An 11268-nucleotide genomic window follows, 5' to 3' on the forward strand; every position below is an offset into this window, starting at 1 on the left:
CTTCAGTCTGTGTGCATTGAATTTATTTAATACACGAGTTTCACAATTTGAGTTGAATTACTGAAATAAATGAACTTTTCCACGACATTCTAATTTATTGAGATGCACCTGTAGATTTGCTTTAGAAGCTCAGCAGCTTGGTGTCACATGGCTGGTTCTTCAGCACTACTGGAAAATACAAAGAAATGTGAGAATTTAAAATGTAAACAAAGACATTTAAAGATCATTTTAAATACATAGATCACCACAGGCTTTTTAAAATGATTTTTTAAAATCATTTTCTGCCTCTTTTGTACTTATGTGATCAAGGCTGTGTGGGCAGGGAAAATTATCAATTAGTTTTACATTTTATGAATAAAATGTGAGTTGTGTTTCCATGGCAACATGCTGGAAGGTGTTGTTATGTAGTAATGGTATTCTGAGTGACCTGGCCTGTTGTCGTGCAGTTGCTAGGGTGTTCTGGTTGGTTGCTATGCAGTTGTTATGGTGTTTAGACTCAGAGTGGTTTAGCTTGCTGGTGTGCAGTTGCTAGGGTGTTCTGGGTGGTTGCTATGTGGTTACTATGGTGATCTGACTTGTTGTCGTGTAGTTGCTAGGGTGTTCTGAGTGGTTGCTAGGCAGTTGTTTTGGTGTTCATAGTGGTTTAGCTTGTTGTTGTGCAGGTGCTATGGTGTTCTGAGTGGTTGCTATGTGGTTACTATGGTGTTCTCAGTGTGGTTTAGCTTGTTGTTGTGCAGTATCTAGGGTGTACTGGGTGGTTGCTTTGCTGTTACTATGGTGTTCTGAGTGGTTTAGCCTGTTGTTGTGCAGTTGCTAGGGTGTTCTAGGCAGTTACTATGGTTTTCTGAGTGGTTTAGCCTGTTGTGCAGTTTTTAGGGTGTTCTAATCATGCATTTAAAACAGCACCTCTTGTGCAAGATTTTGTGAATCAAAAGAACGGCCTTGTGCTGTACTAAATATCTGCTGTCTTCAAAGACCTGAGCCTTTAGTTAATTTGAAATGAGATTGTCAGAGCTGCACCACCCCAAACAGCCCTAACTTAATTATTCAAGTAACTGAAAAATTAATACAGCACTTTTTGGGTGCAAATGCCTCCGTTTGCACTGCAAAATTGGGAAGAAGTACATTAAATATTTATGCATTCACAAACCTTTCAATTATTATCGGACACTTTGATAATAAAGTAAAATCCTAAGTGAGAATATCTTTAAGGCAGAATGCACAGCTGAATTACCTCCTAACACAATATACACACTTCAATTATTAAAACTAGATGGAGGTCTCGGCGCATTATACATTCATATTTCCAAACATGCTCGAGCAGAATTGTTTGCCAAACTGTGATTTCTGAGACTTGATCATTGTTTGACAATAAAAATCATGGCATAAAAAAGCTATTTTTACCTATTTAAATAGCAGCTTTCAGTCTAATGCATCCTCAGATGGAACAACAGCTCTTGAGTCTTTATAAGTTGTTGTATGTAGTTATTCATACTCATTGGAGCCAGTTGCTGCTGCTGAATGAAAACTGTAAAATAAAACTCTACAATGGAGTATCATTTTCATAGTTACACTGCTATAGGAGTCAGGCTATTTTATTATCACAGTTTGTTCAGTTGATACATTTTTTTTAAAGTTTTTAAAACCATCCTCTAGTAAGACTTCATATCCCTACATGGTTTATTAAAATACAAAATATGGCGTTTATATTGTTAATTTTCTAAAGAAAATAGTGCTGGCACTTACCTGTGCAAAGCTCCCCAACATGCTGCATAGTTCTGTGTGGTTGCTGTGGTGTTCTTAGTGGTTTAGCCTGTTGTCATGCAGTTGCTAGGGTCATCTGGGTGGTTGCTAGGTAGTCGCTATGTGGTTGATACTGAACTGAACTGTTTAGCTTATTGTCATGCAGTTCCTAGGATGTTCTGGATGGTTGTTATGCGGTTGCTGTGGTGTTCTGAGTGGTTTAGCTTGTTGTCATACAGTTGCTAGGGTGTTCTGGGGTGGTTGATATGCAGTTACTGTGGTGTTCTGAGTGTTTTGGCTTGTTTATGCAGTTGCTAGGGTGTTCTGGGTGGTTGCTGTGGCGTTCTGAGTGGTTAGCTTGTTGTCATACAGTTGCTAGGGTGTTAGGTGGTTGCTTATTCGCCTATGTCAAAAGATCCTAATCTCTATAATATTCTGATACATGTACAAGTTCAGTATATACTGATCATTTTGTATTGAATGCAATACTTTTTTTATAAAAATAAAAATTTTTCAATAAGTTTTGCTTATCAAACTTGAACCTTTATTACAAGCACTAAGCATCACATTCTGCAGAGATGCAGCAGACTTTTGTAAAAGTTGCTCCGTAGTCATGCAGCATATGGAGGAAGTCATCATTCTCAAATGTTATCTGGCTAAAGATAGGCTGGTCGTAACCATGACGACCATTGCTGCGTCACTTATCACAAAGGAAATTGGTGGGAGAGTGCAGGTACCCGAGCAACACATGCACACTCTCACTCCAAGTCTTTAGGAAGCTGTCTATTATTAGCATGCAAATAGCAGATATCTCAAGTAAAACTGAAAAATAGAATCCACAGAAAGTAGATTTTTATTTTTCAAGTGATTTTGCATGTTAATATGTGGTTGTTAGGGTGTTCTGGGTGGTTGCTATGTGGTTTTTTTACTAGTCTGAGTCATAAGTCCACCCTCAAGTCTCTATCATATATTACAGTATCCATAGGGCTTGGGGCAAAAATGCCACCAAATTGGACAATCTAGTACATCTGTTGTGAATAAAGTGAAAATAAAAATGAATGAAAAGTGTGGATTGTGGCATTAAATTTAGATCTGCATCATATTTCTTTTTATGCATTTTTACAGCGTTGTGCATTAAAACCAATCACACATGTAAATATCTCCAAGCACACAGTACAGTATTTTTATGCTTTAGTCAAACAATTACATACAGCACGTTTAAATTCGCACTAGACTGAAGGAAGTGATAATATTCTTTGATAATGTAAATGTTCTTTGCTCTCTTTCTTATTTCCTGTTTGAATAACCGTGGAAATGAAACCATTATAATTAGCAACTTACAATGTTTTTTTGTTTTTTCAATTATGATCACGTTAAATACAAATTCAGTTCTATTAAAAATATTATATTACGTGACACCCATATCAGGTACTTGCCTAAAAAGGCGGTTTATAATGTGCATAGTTAATAGCTTACATTGGGCTACTTTTAGCGTTACCCTGGAGTTGGTTCACCCTCTGCCCTTGCCAGTATTCAATCATGTCTGTAGCACAAACGCTGCAATTCTGTGCTAGAGTTTAATAATCTAAGTTTAATATTCAAATATAAAACCAATAGCAATAGTGATGCTTGCTTCAGCACACACTGCTGAATAAAACTGAGCTCTTACAATGCTAAAAGTCCAATTGTATCTTTAGCTGAATTCGTAGGGGTTTTGCTGAGCCCTTTGGAGGATATGAAAGAATAGCTAATCATAAACGCGGGTGGGGGAGGCTCCTTTTATGGAAAATATAATGAATATGGTTATTCTGACAGCTTGTTCACACCCAGCCTCCCACAAACCTGGCAGATTCACACTCTCCACACCCTGTCACCCCCAGCTCCTGAACCAATCCACAGGCACGAGGGAAGAGAAGCCACAGAGCTGGAGAATGCCAGACCTCCAGACTGATGCAGCCGGCTAGAAAACAATGGCTTCTTTAAGCACTATAGTGCGTTTTGAATAAATAAACAGACCATAATGAAGCACATGTCATCGACACACCCTGAGTGATGCAGCGTTACAGCTGAATTGATCATGCAAACGCCCTCTGACAGTGACTTACAGCATGAAGGGCGCCCCCAGGAGGGGGCGGAGCCTGGAGCTGCTCTGTGCTTTCATTGAGGTCCTGTTCTAGTGCATAATACACCAGCAAACAAGCAAGATGTAATACAGCTCTCAATGCTTTGTCATCCTAATTTTGTTCAAAACAATGCATAAATGAATGCTCATAACTGATTCAATGTCAGTTTTCAGTAACAGTTATTTTTATGATATCATGACAACTGTTTTATTCATTAATGATGAAGTCAAGCATCACTATTGCTATTGCTTATACTTTTGGTTAGTCATTCGAACAAACCCCAAACTCTAAGTATCAAACTTTGACATGTAACTGATATATGGTGTTCTTACTTTACTAATTGTATATAATTATGAATTTCGCTTAGCTCACAATAAAAAGGGGTGAAGAAGATCCAATAAACATGAGTCATATTTAAGGCAGTGTTATTTTGTTTATATTTTATTATTATATACAGTATTTATTTGAAATTAGTTTTTATTTTTATATTTTCAGTTTTTATTTTAGTTAATTTATGTATTATTTGTATTTATTAGTTTATTATTATTTTTAGTAATTTTTTGTATGTTTGTCATTTTTATTAGTTGTTTTTTATTTCAGTTTTAATAATTTTAACACTTCAAACTTTCAAACTTTAAAAAAAATTTTTTTTTTATTGATTTTTAATCTAATATTTACATTTCATTTTATTTCAGCTTTATTTTAAATTTCTAAAATGATTTTATATTAATACATTTTAGCTTTCATTTTTATATTTTCAGTTTTCATTTTAATTTTAGTTGAATTTTTTTTAGTAATTTTGTTGTGTGCATTTGTCATTTTTTTAAATGTAGTTTTAGTAATTTGAATACTGAAGACTTATTTTCTAATTTTAATTTTAACGTTAAGGTTATTTTTTTCATCTATTATTTATGTTTCATTTTATTTCAGTTTTATTTCAATCACTAAAAAAAATATTTTTAATCATTTTAGTTTTAGTTAACAATAACAACACTTATTTAAGGACAAGATAATCATAGATATCTGATCTATGTGTCTCTTTTGACTTGGACCAGTAAGCAACCACATAGCAGCCACAATGAATTACTCTAGTAAATTGCAAAATTACCCTAGCAACTGCATCGCAAAACACAAACATTGTGGCGGAGAACTTACAGTGCAAATATCACCCAATTTTCTTTCAAAAATGTAAAAAATATATAGTTTTACATTGGTTTAGTCAAGTGCACTGTAGTGAATGATTGCAGTCTGTACCGTTTCACTTTTAATTCAGGTCAGTAATTCTACAATTTCTCCAGGAGTGATAAGGTTCTGAAATCAAGCGTAATGGTTCAGTATGTTCCGATATGGTGCAATTAATGAGATTTGAAGAGGTTTTGCCAGATAGTATTACTACAAATTGCATTGCCCTCGCTAATCAAATGCAACGCTCCAAAAAAATAGGCCACGTATGATGTTTGTCGTACCATAATTTCACAGCAAAGCCCTTATTTTAATTAAAGCAGCCCATGCAGGATAGTCCAGGCATTTCGAGGAATATTTGCCCCTCCTTTGTCCTTTTTTTCATCCTTGGTGCAGATTTGCATGAGCCGTTGTGGCGGGAGGCGACTCCCCCATCCTGCATTTACATACATACATTTGTTGAGCACATTTGTCCATTATAGCTGAGTATCCTAAGAGCAGGGCCTCGGGGTCCGGCGGTCTAATAAGCCATGCGCTGTCAGAGCCGTGGTGCATCATCATAAATTGTGCATGGAGGTTATGTTTTAAACATTGCACTGCTAGCACACACACATAAATAAACAGTGCATGCACAGTGCACACACAAAAATGTTGAGCTGCATGTACCGTATTTGTACAGACCTATTGGATCTATTCTTCTTGCATGAGCGGGTAGTGTTGGTTTCACCAGACGGACGAGCGACTGAACGAGACTGTGTGATGCAGCCCATCTGTATCAAGCTGAGTGTTCATGTAGGCGCCTATATTGCCCAGTGGTTTGAGTCTTAATTTCCAGGAAGGGGGCTGGGATTTCTTCTGATGTGTGAGAGCGCACGTCTGCATGCATGTGTGCACACGTGTGCTAAAGCATGCCTGGATGCACTGTGCATTTTGGCAGCACACAATCTGTATATGCAAAAGGGCAGCTAAAGTGGAATGTTAAATTTGAGAGTTTCAAATCAAACAACATAATCTACAGCAAATGAGAGGTGTGAAGATGCAAATTCCCATATGTCTTCGTCTGTATGGGCAAACGATTCCTTCGGTGTAATTCAGAATCAATCCCAGCTCCTGGGCAAAGATAGCAACGGTACATTTTTAGTGATGTGCTGAGGATATTTCTTAAATATACCTAAAGAGAACCTATACAGAACGTTCTCTATTGGTTATTTTTAGGTTGTATGTTATTTACATTTACATTTACATTTAGTCATTTAGCAGACGCTTTTATCCAAAGCGACTTACAATTGGGTGAGTCTGCGTGTGACCTTAGAGCGTTGTCGAGAGACAACCGGAATGGTTTGGAAACACATGATAGAGGTGGAAAAGAGAGGACAGAAAAGGAGAGTGTGTACAGGGAAGAGCGAAAATATACTTAAGTGCCTTGGCGATTTCGTTGCTCGGTGAAGTCGCGCAGGTAAAGTCGCAGGTCTTTACACTCGTTGGTCTTCACACCAGGAGGCCTGAACGCTTCCGCTGATGCTTCCGCGTCAGCGCACAGACATCAGATAAATACACAGTCTAAGACACTAAAGTGAAAACAGCTGTGGCCGCCTTCTAATTAGCACAGCCAATAGTCTATAGCAGGGCAATTCCTCAAATCGAAACTACAGTTCGCACTTAAACGCAGGAAGGGAGCAATTAAATTACACGCGCTCCTTCTTAGCCGAGGGCAATTATTATAATTACCAGAAAGTGCAATCAAAAATACAAACGCAAACAAAAATATAACGTAGAAATAGGCAGAAAACGAAATATTAGCATTTTTTGGTTATAACCAAGAACTAATGTTCCTAGAACATTCTGGGAACCAAAAATTGTTAGCTGGGATGTGTCCTATATAATCCTACAATGACAATGAAATTCAAATATTAACATGCAAATAATCATATAATTATATATAGTTAGAATAGCAAAATGAATAGACTTAGCAACTTTTAGAAAGAAAAGAGTTTCGCTTTTTATGTCAAAGGCTATAAATCCGTAAATTCAAATGCCTTCAAAAAATATGAGCAACAAAAGGTAGAAGAAAATATGGCACATATTACATTAAATACAAGTTCACTTTCCACAAGGATAAATTACTATTAAAAACAGTGAATTATTACTTACAATCCTGAAGAGAGAATCAACCAATCACAGAGTCACCGTTACCATGGAAATGGAATTAAAAAATTGTAATATAAATTTAAATCTAAAATAAGTCTCTTTGCACCCTGAATCTGCTATTATATTTAAATCTAAACATAAAAATTGTTGGGCTATTTTAAATAAAATAAATGTTAACTGAAATAATATATATGTATATATAAAAAAATCCTTAAGCTTATTCTATTTCAGCTAGTTGCCAAGGCAACATTTCTCATTTTTGTTTAATTTAATTTGAAGTTCTAAAATAACTAAAAAACGAAATAAACTAAAACTTATAATGAGTAACAACTAGACAAATAAAAAAAAAACTAATAAAAATTACTAAAACTTTAACTAAAATGAAAGTAAAAACAGAAAATATAAAAATATAAAATTGATAATCGTATGTCAATGACACTAAAGTAACACTGATTTAAATTTATCTGAATATTTTGCAGTAAAATTAATCATTTCATAAATTTCAGCATTAAAATATATAGATTGTATATTCCTAATCAATGAAAATTGGTCAGTAGTTTTATATTGCTCTGCTGTTTTGCATGGCATCATTTGCAGTGCATCATGAGATGAATTGTTCATTACTTAGAAGTCTTTATTCAAGAATTTGGATAAAATGGATAAAATGAATGGGGAAAATCCTTTAGATAAAGTGGGCGTCACCATTCAGCTCTATTCCTCCTCGGCCTGTGGAGATGCAGTGATCGCAGGTTCTTCATTGCATTGGTGCTTCTCCATCTCTCTCTACACCCCCTTCCCACCGTCGGCCGCCCGTCAAACCCACTCAGCCCTTCCCCAACACCCCCAACGACACCCTCCCACCCTTCCATGAGTGGAGCATTTAGTGATTAATGTGAGTTTTAATTGTCAAGCTCACTTTTATGCTCATTAAAGTGTATTATGCAGCAGTTAGGGTATTAAAATTCAGTAAGAAATTTCATGCATACTAATCAGAATGCAAATGAGCCTGGCATAAAAGAATCCCTAGGTGCTGGCAGAAGTGTCGTTAGTTATCTCTCGCCGTGGCTGTCTCCAGCAAGCTAAAGAAATGACTCGGGCTAAATAGATTTTTTGGTACATGTGCAGGGATGGAGCAGGCCATGTAAAAAGCCAGCTTAAGAGTGGAAAGGAGCGTGATAAAAAGAACTATTCATTGCCGTGTAACAATTAGGACAATGGCGCTAGATAGAAATAGCTTTCTGTACAGAAAGGGAAAAAGCTGCAGCAGCCATTGTGAATGGAAAACATACATTGTGCGACGCTGTTTGCACTGGAATCTCGTGTAAAAACAGCCAAAATTATTGCTGCTTTTGTGAGCGTGCATGCACAAAGGAAATAGTTTTATATATGAACATATTTTACATACTTATTTGATTACAGTGAAAAGAACTAAAACAAATTATTTAAATAAAAACAGCCAGAATATTAAACGTAAAGGAATAGTTCAGTAAAATATGAAAATTCTGTCATTTAATCACACTCATGTCCAAACCTGTATGAGTTTTTTTCTTCTGTGAAGCACAAAAGCAGAAAGTTGCTCATCCGTCCAATAAAAGTGGATGGGGACTGGAGCAGCCAGGTCCAAAAGGACAAAAAAAGCATAATAAAAGTAGTCCACATGACTCATTATTTGCAGAAAAAAAAAAATATTTGATCATAAATCTAGTACAAGTGTTCAGATGATATGCATCATACACTTAAGAAACGAAAAGGCTCCAGAAGAAGGTTTTTGCAGCAATGCCATACACTGTCAAAAATTATTTTGATTTTAACAGTAAAAGACTGTAAAAATGCTACAATAAAAACCTGTTAATTGGTTATCAGTAAGTTTCCTAACTATATACTGTGAATAACTGTAATTACATTGAATGTAATTTTACAGTAAAATACTGTTAAAATTACGGTTTTTGGAAGTGAAAAAGAAAAAGTCATTGTATAATTTACAGTGAAAAACTGTAAATTGACACTCCCAGAAATCCCTGCATGACACTTCATATTTTATGTTTTTTTGTTGAAATAACTATGTTTCTTCTTAGTTTTTCCTTATCAGTTGTGTACATTAGTGTTTTATCATACATCTAATGTTGTTAAATTAATGTTTATTGCATTATTTCAGTATCATGTGTGTTACCATGATGGTGTTTAGTGTTTGTGTGAATGACACTGTGCACCTTCTATGTATATATATATATTAGTATTTCCCTTCTCAGCTTTTGGAAAAGCTGATTGTGATGAGCTTTGATTCATCATGTGACTTTCTCATCACCACCTGTTTTTGGTGGTTATCAGCATTTCAATGGTTTAAAACAGATATTAGTACTTCAATATGCTGGTTTATTAACATTACATCAGTTAATGAAATACGTTTTTTTATTGTGAATTTAAGTTAAGTCTGTAAAACCTAAAATGTTTCTACCATATTTTTAAGGGTGAAGTTCTGGCAACCACAGCTGCCACAGCTGTATTTTACCGTAAATGTCACAGATTTTTTTTTGCAGTGTAGAAGAACCATTTTAGGTTTCCCAAAAAACCTTTCAGTGAAGAGTTCACTCTCAGAAAGAAAAGGTACAAAAGCTGTCACTGGGGTGGTACCTTTTCAAAAGGTACACGTGGGGACAGATTTGGAGAGATTTAGGAGTATATCACTTGCTCACCAAAGGATGCTCTGCAGTGAATGGGTGCCGTCAGAATGAGAGTCCAAACAGCTGATAAAAACATCACAATAATCCACACCACTCCACTCCATCAGTTAACATCTGGTGAAGTGAAAAGCTGTGTGTTTGTAAGATAAAAATCCATCAAGGCAATTTTAACTTTAAACCGTAGCTTCCAGCTGAAATACGAGTCCTCTATCCATAATACTGCTTTCTCCAGTGTTGTCTCGTCTGAATCAGGAGAGAAATCAGCACAGATCAAACACCGTTTACAAGCAAAAACAGCCCAAAAGAGTTCTAAACAAATATATGGGTGGATTGATGACACTGTAATATGCTCTGGTCCCCTCCCTGCTTACCATGGTGACGAGATACATAGCAGACTGTCGTCACTCAGTGGCTGGATGTCTAAGTGGTGCCCGCAGAATAACAAAGGTTTCATAGACAATTGGATGAGTTTTTGGGGCAGACCTGACCTGTTGAAAAGAGATGGTCTTCATCCCTCCAGCAGTGGTGCCGCTCTTCTCTCTAGAAATATGGCACATAGCCTTAGAGTTTGTACTTGACTAACCGGGGCCCAGGTCAGGAAGCAGACAGACTGGCTAAACCGACCGTCTGCTAGCCGCCTCGCGTCACAGAAGTCTGTTAACTCTCAGCACAGTATGCTTTTAAAAGCTGACAAAAATGCAAATAGGAATTATTATTAGCATTTTGAAGTTATTTGGTAAAAAAAAGCAAAGACGAATGTACGAAGTGTGCACGTGTGTGTGACTAAGAGCAGAAACGAATGCCCTCTCTTGCCCCTCACAGTGGCACACACACAGTCCATATTCCTGTCTGCGGGGCAAGATGAAACAATAATAAAGATATTTAAAATGAGGCCCATACATTTTCTCCCCAGCGTGATGTGAGCGCACAGTGATATGACAGCGCTGGTCCGATTGCTCGGCACCAGCAGGGGTTCCTGGATGCTAATGAGATTCACACAGGTATTTGGGTAGCTTTCTGACTACCCACAATTCTCAGAAGCTTCAGCTTGCATTGTATTGCAGAAAATTAGCTTGTTTTCTAGTCCCCTTTTCTTTTTTGAGAGCAGTAATAGTACCAAAGACTGAAGCCAGACTTACCAACTTGTAGTGTATATATATGACCAGCTTTACTCTATATGCTTTTCAAATAATACTGTATATGCTTTAAAATAATTGAAATCTAATGCAAATTAAAAAGCTAAAAATTGCTTATAAAGTATTGCTTATGTAATAATGTAATAGAAATAATAAAATTAAGTAAAATAAAATTATAAAATCATTTAAAGGGGTCATATGATGCTGCTAAAAAGAACATTATTTTGTGTATTTGGTGTAATGAAATGTGTTTAT

This window comes from Sinocyclocheilus anshuiensis, unplaced genomic scaffold, assembly GCF_001515605.1.
Source record: "Sinocyclocheilus anshuiensis isolate Anshui unplaced genomic scaffold, SAMN03320099.WGS_v1.1 scaffold690, whole genome shotgun sequence".
In the NCBI taxonomy this organism is placed as follows: domain Eukaryota; kingdom Metazoa; phylum Chordata; class Actinopteri; order Cypriniformes; family Cyprinidae; genus Sinocyclocheilus; species Sinocyclocheilus anshuiensis.